Here is a 12,828-nt window from a genome sequence, read left to right on the forward strand (position 1 = left end):
AAACCCTTCACACTACACACCCAAAATCACTGGGTTAAAAATGTTCCCAGTTTGGTTCACTGTTTACACACTTTTCTGACAGGATCAGATATAATTTCCTCTGTAACCCACTATTGAATTGTTGGATGTTGTGAGTAATATATCCCAGAAAGTTGATTCTGTTCATCTGGATGTTGTGTTTTTAGTGGGAGAAACATTTCGTCACTCATTCAAGTGACTTCTTGTGTCAGTGCGCCCCAGGGTGGCTGTGGTTACAATGTAGCTTGCCATCACCAGTGTGTGAATGTGTGTGTGAATGGGTGGATGACTGGATGTGTAAAGTGCTTTGGTGTCCTTAGGGACTAATAAAGCGCTATACAAATACAGGCCATTCTTCACTCTCAGTTGACAGCAGGTTTCCCCAACCTAAACAGTACACTTGCATAATGACCAAAACTAGCATTACTGGCTAACAATGGGTCATGAACTCAGCTTCATAAACAGTAATATGCAAATTGTAATGGCCAATGATCAAGGGCCATGAGTACCACTCACTGAGAGTTGGAGAATGGCTGCAGTCACAGCATTTTAAGATGGTGAAAGGTGTACCCTTACCTTTACCCTGAGATTTGATTTTCACTCAGGTGTCATACACATCCTTGAACCAATGTGCTGAATCAGTGGTGTTCCAGGATAGGATAACAGAGCCCTCTCTTCCATTTCCTCTATATACAAATTGGTCACAGTGGGGGAAATTGGGGAACCAATGGCACACCCATGTTTCTGCCTATAGTACTGGTCCTTGTGTGTGAAATATGTGGCATGAAGACACTGGATAAGCTGAAGGAGGTTCTCTGCTTAGGCTACTAGCCTCCATGAACCAGTTGCAGATAAGTGGAAGAAAATGTATGCATGACATAACTGTTTATATCAAATGTGCAGTATTTTTTGGTAATAGTTTAATGAAACAGCTAGATATTCTAACTTGAGGTCTATTATATAGCAAATGCAGAAAAAAATGTTTAAGAAAGTAAATAAGCAGGTGTTCTAAAGGATATGAATGTTTGCTTGCAGGACACCTGGAGAGATGTATAATTTTTTTTTCTTTTTCTTGAGTCTTTAGTGATATTTTCGTAGTTTCCCATCATTCTTACCCCACACACACACACACACCTCATCTGTTTGGTTGCTGGATGTCGCTGGGTGATGACGTACATCCACGTTCCCGGTGCAGCTTGTCAACAAAAACCCAAAACAAATTGGCGGACGCATAAAGGTGCAGCTGAAGCGCTGAAGGTAGGGCATTAATAGATGTGCTGTTCTCATATAGATGTGAAAGAGCGCTTCTACCCTCGTGCTTGTGTTTACAAACAACCCGTGTCTCACTCTGAGCTGAGCTCGCTAGCACTTGCTAGCTGCTTGTTCTTGTCATGTTAGCATACAGTGCAGTCGCGGGATCTGGGGCCCGTTCTTCGTACGTCGCTTACTACATCCAAGATCAAATGACACATCCAAGATCAAATCATCGCGCTAACCGTGAGCTCGCTAATCCGGTTCCCCGAACACACCTGCTGTTGACGATTACTACAGCTGGACGCAGGAATGTGACATCACTGGGTGTCGTAAAAGGGGCTACGCATCGATAGTAGAAACATTGATCGGCAACCCGCTGATTGGTCGGCGAAAATGTCGAAGGGGCGTGCTCGGTATTTTCCGGCAGCAGAGCAAGAACTCATGAGTGAGGGATTACAGGAGTTTCAGAGTTTAATTAAAACGCAAGAGAACACTGCAAAGGCTGCAAAAGCAAGGAGAGAGGGCTGGCAGAAAGTTGCTGACAAATCAAACTCGTAGGTAATTTAATAATAATAATAATAATGGATTGGATTTATATAGCGCTTTCCAAGGCACCCAAAGCGCTTTACGATACCACTATTCATTCACTCCCACATTCACACACTGGTGGAGGCAGCTACGGTTGTAGCCAGGCTGCCATATCGCGCCATCGGCCCCTCTGGCCAACACCAGTAGGCGGTAGGGTAGATCTATCATATGACACTATATTGTCCAATATCATATGGCATTATATTATATTATAATATGTTATATTATATCCCCTTTCACATTAGAGCCACAACAGGACCCACAAGAACATGGGAACAAGTAAAAGTGGAATACAGGAGTATTCTACAGAATGGTAATATTTATCTCTTAGATTGCTTTGCGTCTCTTGGCAAGGTAATACTGGCCTGTAATACTCTGTTAGTTTGTTCATAACAGCAACCAAGAAAAGGGCAGAGGAAAAAAAGACAGGTGGTGGTCCTGCACCCCCTCGTCAACAAGTTGGTTAAGTAAATAATACCCTCACGGGAATATCGATATCTCACTGCGGTCAAGTGAGCCCTCACTTACGAAGTCGCAGTCAAGCTAGCCGCCCCGCCAGCCGCACCTAAAATGTTGTTGCACTACTCTTACGCATATTACGGTATAGGTGCCGACTGGCTTAGAAACGCAGTGTTTTCTGTCCTGACACTATTTTACTTCACAATCCACTCCCAGTTTTGGTTAATCTCCACTTTCACCCCTGTGATCCACAGCCCAAATTACTGTATGATTCAGAGAAAATTAACAATAAAATTTACCCAATTTACTCAACTATACTTTTAATGTCCTCATCTTTGAGCTCAGATTACAGGAAAACTGAAAGAGGTGACGCAGATATTTCACTGGATTATGACTCTGGGTGACCCCCACTCTGCATGCTGTGATCCACAGCCAAAATTACTGTACAGTTTTTGAGAAAATTGATAGTAAAATCTTCCCATTTTGCTTTACTGTACTCTACATATTGACATCTTTGATCTCCGATTACAGGAAAACTGTAAGAGGTGACGCAGATATTTCACTGGATTATGAATCTAGGCCATCTCCAGTCTTCACCCTGTGATCCACAGCCAAAATTACTGTACGGATTTTGAGAAAATTGATAGTAAACTTTGCACAATTTACTCTACTGTACTCTATATATTCTCATCTTTGAGCTTAGATTACAGGAAAACTGTAAGAGGTGACGCAGATATCTCACTGGATTATGACTCTGGGGGACCCCCACTCTGCACCCTGTGATCCACAGCCAAAATTACTGTACGGATTTTGAGAAAATTGATAGTAAACTTTGCACAATTTACTCTACTGTACTCTATATATTCTCATCTTTGAGCTTAGATTACAGGAAAACTGTAAGAGGTGACGCAGATATCTCACTGGATTATGACTCTGGGTGACCCCCACTCTGCACCCTGTGATCCACAGCAAAAATTACTGTACGGTTTTTGAGAAAATTGATAGTAAACTTTGCACAATTTACTGTACTATACTCTATATATTCTCATCTTTAAACTCAGATTACAGAAAAACTGTAAGAGGTGATGCAGATATTTCACTGGATTATGACTCTAGGCCATCTCCACTCTGCACCCTGTGATCCACAGCCAAAATTACTGTATGGTTTTTGGGAAAATCCATAGTAAATATGCACAATTTACTCTACTGTACTTTTAATATCCTCATCTTTGACCTCAGATTACAGGAAAACTGTAAGAGGTGACGCAGATATTTCACTGGATTATGACTCTGGGTGACCCCCACTCTGCACCCTGTGATCCACAGCCAAAATTACTGTACAGATTTTGAGAAAATTCATAGCAAAATCTTCCCATTGTGCTTTACTGTACTCCACATATTAACATCTTTGAGCTCCGATTACAGGAAAACTATAAGAGGTGACGCAGATATTTCACTGGATTCTGACTCTAGGCTGTCGCCACTCTTCACCCTGTGATCCACAGCCAAAATTACTGTATGGATTTTGAGAAAATTCATAACAAAATCTTCCCATTTTGCTTTACTGTACTTTATACATTGACATCTTTGAGCTCCGATTACAGGAAAACTGTAAGAGGTGACGCAGATATTTCACTGGGTTATGAATCTAGGCTGTCGCCACTCTGCACCCTGTGATCCACAGCCAAAATTACTGTACAGTTTTTGAGAAAATTGATAGTAAACTTTGCACAATTTACTGTACTATACTCTATATATTCTCATCTTTAAGCTCAGATTACAGGAAAACCATAAGAGGTGACGCAGATATTTCACTGGATTATGAATCTAGGCTGTCGCCACTCTGCACCCTGTGATCCACAGCAAAAATTACTGTATGGATTTTGAGAAAATTCATAGCAAAATCTTCCCATTTTGCTTTACTGTACTCTACATATTGACATCTTTGGCCTCAGATTACAGGAAAACTATAAGAGGTGACGCAGATATCTCACTGTATTCTGACTCTAGGCTGTCGCCACTCTTCACCCTGTGATCCACAGCCAAAATTACTGTACGGTTTTTGAGAAAATTGATAGTAAACTTTGCACAATTTACTCTACTGTACTTTTAATATCCTCGTCTTTAACCTCAGATTACAGGAAAACTGTAAGAGGTGACGCAGATATTTCACTGGATTATGACTCTAGGCTGTCGCCACTCTTCACCCTGTGATCCACAGAAAAAATTACTGTACGGTTTTTGAGAAAATTGATAGTAAACTTTGCACAATTTACTCTACTGTACTCTATATATTCTCATCTTTGAGCTTAGATTACAGGAAAACTGTAAGAGGTGACGCAGATATCTCACTGGATTATGACTCTGGGTGACCCCCACTCTGCACCCTGTGATCCACAGCAAAAATTACTGTACGGATTTTGAGAAAATTGATAGTAAACTTTGCACAATTTACTCTACTGTACTCTACATATTGACATCTTTGAGCTCAGATTACAGGAAAACTATAAGAGGTGACGCAGATATTTCACTGGATTCTGAATCTAGGCTGTCGCTACTCTTCACCCTGTGATCCACAGCCAAAATTACTGTACAGTTTTTGAGAAAATTCATGGTAAAATCTTCCCATTTTGCTTTACTGTACTCTACATATTGACATCTTTGAGCTCCGATTACAGGAAAACTGTAAGAGGTGACGCAGATATTTCACTGGATTCTGAATCTAGGCCATCTCCACTCTTCACCATGTGATCCACAGCCAAAATTACTGTACGGTTTTTGAGAAAATTGATAGTAAACTTTGCACAATTTACTCTACTGTACTTTTAATATCCTCGTCTTTAACCTCAGATTACAGGAAAACTGTAAGAGGTGACGCAGATATTTCACTGGATTATGACTCTGGGTGACCCCCACTCTGCACCCTGTGATCCACAGCAAAAATTACTGTATGGATTTTGAGAAAATTCATAGCAAAATCTTCCCATTTTGCTTTACTGTACTCTACATATTGACATCTTTGAGCTCCGATTACAGGAAAACTGTAAGAGGTGACGCAGATATTTCACTGGATTCTGAATCTAGGCCATCTCCACTCTTCACCATGTGATCCACAGCCAAAATTACTGTACGGTTTTTGAGAAAATTGATAGTAAACTTTGCACAATTTACTCTACTGTACTTTTAATATCCTCGTCTTTAACCTCAGATTACAGGAAAACTGTAAGAGGTGACGCAGATATTTCACTGGATTATGACTCTGGGTGACCCCCACTCTGCACCCTGTGATCCACAGCAAAAATTACTGTATGGATTTTGAGAAAATTCATAGCAAAATCTTCCCATTTTGCTTTACTGTACTCTACATATTGACATCTTTGAGCTCCGATTACAGGAAAACTGTAAGAGGTGACGCAGATATTTCACTGGATTCTGAATCTAGGCCATCTCCACTCTTCACCATGTGATCCACAGCCAAAATTACTGTACGGTTTTTGAGAAAATTGATAGTAAACTTTGCACAATTTACTCTACTGTACTCTATATATTCTCATCTTTGAGCTTAGATTACAGGAAAACTGTAAGAGGTGACGCAGATATCTCACTGGATTATGACTCTGGGTGACCCCCACTCTGCACCCTGTGATCCACAGCAAAAATTACTGTATGGATTTTGAGAAAATTCATAGCAAAATCTTCCCATTTTGCTTTACTGTACTCTACATATTGACATCTTTGGCCTCAGATTACAGGAAAACTATAAGAGGTGACGCAGATATCTCACTGGATTATGACTCTAGGCTGTCGCCACTCTTCACCCTGTGATCCACAGAAAAAATTACTGTACGGTTTTTGAGAAAATTGATAGTAAACTTTGCACAATTTACTCTACTGTACTTTTAATATTCTCATCTTTGACCTCAGATTACAGGAAAACTATAAGAGGTGACGCAGATATCTCACTGGATTATGACTCTGGGTGACCCCCACTCTGCACCCTGTGATCCACAGCCAAAATTACTGTACGGATTTCTGATAAAATTAAATCCTATTCCATTACCAAACAAAATGAGTTCATTGAAGTATTTGCTTAACTACAAGAAATGTCTTTCCACACACAATTTAAATTTTTCAAAATGTCATTCACACACCACCTCAAGTATCAACTTCAGTTTTAGACATTATTTATTCAGTGCTTAATCACAACAATAGTCAACTTAAGGCACTTACATAATAAGTTAAACCTTACAATAATACATACAGAGAAAAACCCAACAATCATATGACCCCCCCTATGAGCAACAGTGGGAAGGAAAAACTCCCTTTTAACAGCAAGAAACCTCCGGCAGAACCAGGCTCAGGGAGGGGCGGCCATCTGCCTCAACCGGTCAGGGTGAGAAATTACATTTCTCAGATTACTGATTTCTCATATTACTACTACACAGTTTAGATACACTCAACAAAAATATAAACGCAACACCTTTGTTACTGCTCCCATTCCCCATGGGATGGACGTAGAGACCGAAAATTCATTCCAGATACACAATATAACCATCCCTCCCAAACAGTGGTCACAAATCAGTCCAAATGTGTGGTAGTGGGCACATCTGCCATATTGAGATAATCCATCCCACCTCACAGGTGTGCCACATCAGGATGCTGATCTGACATCATGAGTAGTGCACAGGTGTACCTCAGACTGCCCACAACAAAAGGCCACCCTGGAATGTGCAGTTTTTTGCGCTATTGGGGGTCTGGGGACCCAGAACCGGTCAGTATCTGGTGTGACCACCATTTGCCTCATGCAGTGCAACACATCGTCGCATGGAGTCTATCAGATTGTCAATTGTGGCCTTTGGAATGTTGGTGCACTCCACTTCAATGGCTGTGCGAGGTTGTTGGATATTCGTGGGAACTGGTACACGCTGTCGTATACGCCGGTCAAGCACATCCCGAACATGCTCAATGGGTGACATGTCCGGTGAGTATGCTGGCCATGCAAGAACTGGGACATTCTCAGCTGCCATCTGCCCTGAACAATGTGAACCATTATTCATCCGTGAAGCGCACACCTCTCCAACGTGCCAGACGCCATCGAATGTGAGCATTTGCCCACACAAGTCTGTTACGGCGACGAGCTGGAGTCAGGTCAAGACCCCGATGAGGACGACGGGCATGCAGTTGAGCGTCCCTGAGACAGTTTGTGCAGAAATTGTTTGGTTGTGCAAACCAATTGTTCCAGCAGCTGTCTGGGTGGCTGGTCTCAGACGATCTTGGAGGTGAACCTGCTGGATGTGGAGGTCCTGGGCTGGTGTGGTTACACGAGGTCTGCGGTTGTGAGGCCGGTTGGATGTGCTGCCATATTCTCTGAAACGCCTGTGGAGACGGCTTATGGTTGAGAAATGAACATTCAATGCACGGGCGACAGATCTGGTTGACATTCCTGCTGTCAGCATGCCAATTGCACGCTCCCTCATTGCTTGTGGCATCTGTGGCATTTTGCTGTGAGACAAAACTGCACATTCCAGGGTGGCCTTTTGTTGTGGGCAGTCTGAGGTACACCTGTGCACTACTCATGATGTCAGATCAGCATCCTGATGTGGCACACCTGTGAGGTGGGATGGATTATCTCAATATGGCAGATGTGCCCACTACCACACATTTGGACTGATTTGTGACCACTGTTTGGGAGGGATGGTTATATTGTGTATCTGGAATGAATTTTCGGTCTCTACGTCCATCCCATGGGGAATGGGAGCAGTAACAAAGGTGTTGCGTTTATATTTTTGTTGAGTGTATCTAAACTGTGTAGTAGTAATATGAGAAATCAGTAATCTGAGAAATGTAATTTCTCACCCTGACCGGTTGAGGCAGATGGCCGCCCCTCCCTGAGCCTGGTTCTGCCGGAGGTTTCTTGCTGTTAAAAGGGAGTTTTTCCTTCCCACTGTTGCTCATAGGGGGGGTCATATGATTGTTGGGTTTTTCTCTGTATGTATTATTGTAAGGTTTAACTTATTATGTAAGTGCCTTAAGTTGACTATTGTTGTGATTAAGCACTGAATAAATAATGTCTAAAACTGAAGTTGATACTTGAGGTGGTGTGTGAATGACATTTTGAAAAATTTAAATTGTGTGTGGAAAGACATTTCTTGTAGTTAAGCAAATACTTCAATGAACTCATTTTGTTTGGTAATGGAATAGGATTTAATTTTATCAGAAATCCGTACAGTAATTTTGGCTGTGGATCACAGGGTGCAGAGTGGGGGTCACCCAGAGTCATAATCCAGTGAGATATCTGCGTCACCTCTTATAGTTTTCCTGTAATCTGAGGTCAAAGATGAGAATATTAAAAGTACAGTAGAGTAAATTGTGCAAAGTTTACTATCAATTTTCTCAAAAACCGTACAGTAATTTTTTCTGTGGATCACAGGGTGAAGAGTGGCGACAGCCTAGAGTCATAATCCAGTGAGATATCTGCGTCACCTCTTATAGTTTTCCTGTAATCTGAGGCCAAAGATGTCAATATGTAGAGTACAGTAAAGCAAAATGGGAAGATTTTGCTATGAATTTTCTCAAAATCCATACAGTAATTTTTGCTGTGGATCACAGGGTGCAGAGTGGGGGTCACCCAGAGTCATAATCCAGTGAGATATCTGCGTCACCTCTTACAGTTTTCCTGTAATCTAAGCTCAAAGATGAGAATATATAGAGTACAGTAGAGTAAATTGTGCAAAGTTTACTATCAATTTTCTCAAAATCCGTACAGTAATTTTGGCTGTGGATCACAGGGTGAAGAGTGGCGACAGCCTAGAGTCAGAATACAGTGAGATATCTGCGTCACCTCTTATAGTTTTCCTGTAATCTGAGGTTAAAGACGAGGATATTAAAAGTACAGTAGAGTAAATTGTGCAAAGTTTACTATCAATTTTCTCAAAAACCGTACAGTAATTTTGGCTGTGGATCACATGGTGAAGAGTGGAGATGGCCTAGATTCAGAATCCAGTGAAATATCTGCGTCACCTCTTACAGTTTTCCTGTAATCGGAGCTCAAAGATGTCAATATGTAGAGTACAGTAAAGCAAAATGGGAAGATTTTGCTATGAATTTTCTCAAAATCCATACAGTAATTTTTGCTGTGGATCACAGGGTGCAGAGTGGGGGTCACCCAGAGTCATAATCCAGTGAAATATCTGCGTCACCTCTTACAGTTTTCCTGTAATCTGAGGTTAAAGACGAGGATATTAAAAGTACAGTAGAGTAAATTGTGCAAAGTTTACTATCAATTTTCTCAAAAACCGTACAGTAATTTTTGCTGTGGATCACAGGGTGCAGAGTGGGGGTCACCCAGAGTCATAATCCAGTGAAATATCTGCGTCACCTCTTACAGTTTTCCTGTAATCTAAGCTCAAAGATGAGAATATGTAGAGTACAGTAGAGTAAATTGTGCAAAGTTTACTATCAATTTTCTCAAAATCCGTACAGTAATTTTGGCTGTGGATCACAGGGTGCAGAGTGGGGGTCCCCCAGAGTCATAATCCAGTGAGATATCTGCGTCACCTCTTACAGTTTTCCTGCAATCTAAGCTCAAAGATGAGAATATATAGAGTACAGTAGAGTAAATTGTGCAAAGTTTACTATCAATTTTCTCAAAATCCGTACAGTAATTTTTGCTGTGGATCACAGGGTGCAGAGTGGCGACAGCCTAGAGTCATAATCCAGTGAAATATCTGCGTCACCTCTTACAGTTTTCCTGTAATCTGAGGTTAAAGACGAGGATATTAAAAGTACAGTAGAGTAAATTGTGCAAAGTTTACTATCAATTTTCTCAAAAACCGTACAGTAATTTTGGCTGTGGATCACAGGGTGAAGAGTGGCGACAGCCTAGAGTCAGAATACAGTGAGATATCTGCGTCACCTCTTATAGTTTTCCTGTAATCTGAGGCCAAAGATGTCAATATGTAGAGTACAGTAAAGCAAAATGGGAAGATTTTGCTATGAATTTTCTCAAAATCCATACAGTAATTTTTGCTGTGGATCACAGGGTGCAGAGTGGCGACAGCCTAGATTCATAATCCAGTGAAATATCTGCGTCACCTCTTATGGTTTTCCTGTAATCTGAGCTCAAAAATGAGAATATATAGAGTATAGTACAGTAAATTGTGCAAAGTTTACTATCAATTTTCTCAAAAACTGTACAGTAATTTTGGCTGTGGATCACAGGGTGCAGAGTGGCGACAGCCTAGATTCATAACCCAGTGAAATATCTGCGTCACCTCTTACAGTTTTCCTGTAATCGGAGCTCAAAGATGTCAATGTATAAAGTACAGTAAAGCAAAATGGGAAGATTTTGCTATGAATTTTCTCAAAATCCATACAGTAATTTTTGCTGTGGATCACAGGGTGCAGAGTGGGGGTCACCCAGAGTCATAATCCAGTGAAATATCTGCGTCACCTCTTACAGTTTTCCTGTAATCAGAGCTCAAAGATGTCAATATGTGGAGTACAGTAAAGCATAATGGGAAGATTTTGTTATGAATTTTCTCAAAATCCATACAGTAATTTTGGCTGTGGATCACAGGGTGAAGAGTGGCGACAGCCTAGAGTCAGAATCCAGTGAAATATCTGCGTCACCTCTTATAGTTTTCCTGTAATCGGAGCTCAAAGATGTTAATATGTGGAGTACAGTAAAGCACAATGGGAAGATTTTGCTATGAATTTTCTCAAAATCTGTACAGTAATTTTGGCTGTGGATCACAGGGTGCAGAGTGGGGGTCACCCAGAGTCATAATCCAGTGAAATATCTGCGTCACCTCTTACAGTTTTCCTGTAATCTGAGGTCAAAGATGAGGATATTAAAAGTACAGTAGAGTAAATTGTGCATATTTACTATGGATTTTCCCAAAAACCGTACAGTAATTTTGGCTGTGGATCACAGGGTGCAGAGTGGAGATGGCCTAGATTCATAATCCAGTGAAATATCTGCATCACCTCTTACAGTTTTTCTGTAATCTGAGCTTAAAGATGAGAATATATAGAGTATAGTACAGTAAATTGTGCAAAGTTTACTATCAATTTTCTCAAAAACCGTACAGTAATTTTTGCTGTGGATCACAGGGTGCAGAGTGGGGGTCACCCAGAGTCATAATCCAGTGAAATATCTGCGTCACCTCTTACAGTTTTCCTGTAATCTAAGCTCAAAGATGAGAATATGTAGAGTACAGTAGAGTAAATTGTGCAAAGTTTACTATCAATTTTCTCAAAATCCGTACAGTAATTTTGGCTGTGGATCACAGGGTGCAGAGTGGGGGTCCCCCAGAGTCATAATCCAGTGAGATATCTGCGTCACCTCTTACAGTTTTCCTGCAATCTAAGCTCAAAGATGAGAATATATAGAGTACAGTAGAGTAAATTGTGCAAAGTTTACTATCAATTTTCTCAAAATCCGTACAGTAATTTTGGCTGTGGATCACAGGGTGAAGACTGGAGATGGCCTAGATTCATAATCCAGTGAAATATCTGCGTCACCTCTTACAGTTTTCCTGTAATCGGAGATCAAAGATGTCAATATGTAGAGTACAGTAAAGCAAAATGGGAAGATTTTACTATCAATTTTCTCAAAAACTGTACAGTAATTTTGGCTGTGGATCACAGGGTGCAGAGTGGGGGTCACCCAGAGTCATAATCCAGTGAAATATCTGCGTCACCTCTTACAGTTTTCCTGTAATCTGAGGTCAAAGATTTGGACATTAAAAGTATAGTTGAGTAAATTGGGTAAATTTTATTGTTAATTTTCTCTGAATCATACAGTAATTTGGGCTGTGGATCACAGGGGGGAAAGTGGAGATACACTAAAAATGGGAGTGGATTGTGAAGTAAAATAGTGTCAGGACAGAAAACACTGCGTTTCTAAGCCGGTTTTCACCCATACCGTAATATACGTAAGAGTAGTGCAACCACATTTTCGGTGCGGCTGGCGGGGCGGCTAGCTTGACTGCGACTTCGTAAGTGAGGGCTCACTTGACCGCAGTGATATCTCTCTATGAGCACACTGTCGCGCTGAGCTAAAGGATCCTGTCTATCCCGCAATATACGCTGAATTCTGAGGACTCTCCTTATCAATCTTGCACCTTCCGCAATGGGTTGGTCGCGTATACGGACAGGACATGGCTGCGACAGGCTTCCCAAATCCACCTTCGCTTTTATAGCCGTGGTCTCTCATCTTGATTACACGAAGTAATTTCCAATTACTACTCTGAAATATGAATTACATCTGTAATAATCACATACATGTAATAGAATGTTAATAGTTCATTTCCCTTTTTTAGGAAATGACCTGTATGTATCTGTGTGACATCAATAAAAGGATCAAGTGCTGCATTATCTTTAGTTACATTGATAATATTTATTTATGGTGAAACAGTGGAAAAATATCGCTGTTGCTTTCGTATAAATGAAGCGGACATACCTGCGTGGCCGCGATCTAATCCTGTTTACATAAAGTAAACCTGC

General features: G+C 41.0%; 1 protein-coding gene across 1 annotated transcript in view; it reads left to right on the forward strand.

Annotated features, from left to right (window-relative positions):
- Positions 1-1,157: 1,157 nt before the first annotated feature.
- Positions 1,158-12,828, forward strand: part of xrcc4 (X-ray repair complementing 4) — a 39,698-nt gene continuing 28,027 nt past the window's right edge. The window contains exon 1 of the mRNA XM_085464652.1: positions 1,158-1,275. The gene's annotated coding sequence lies outside the window, so the exon portion shown is untranslated. The remainder of the gene's footprint in view (positions 1,276-12,828) is intronic.

The sequence above is a fragment of the Copadichromis virginalis genome, linkage group LG7 (genome assembly GCF_057382275.1).
Source record: "Copadichromis virginalis isolate Kocher_CV1m ecotype Utaka linkage group LG7, C_Virginalis_male_GT1.1, whole genome shotgun sequence".
Classification (NCBI taxonomy): domain Eukaryota; kingdom Metazoa; phylum Chordata; class Actinopteri; order Cichliformes; family Cichlidae; genus Copadichromis; species Copadichromis virginalis.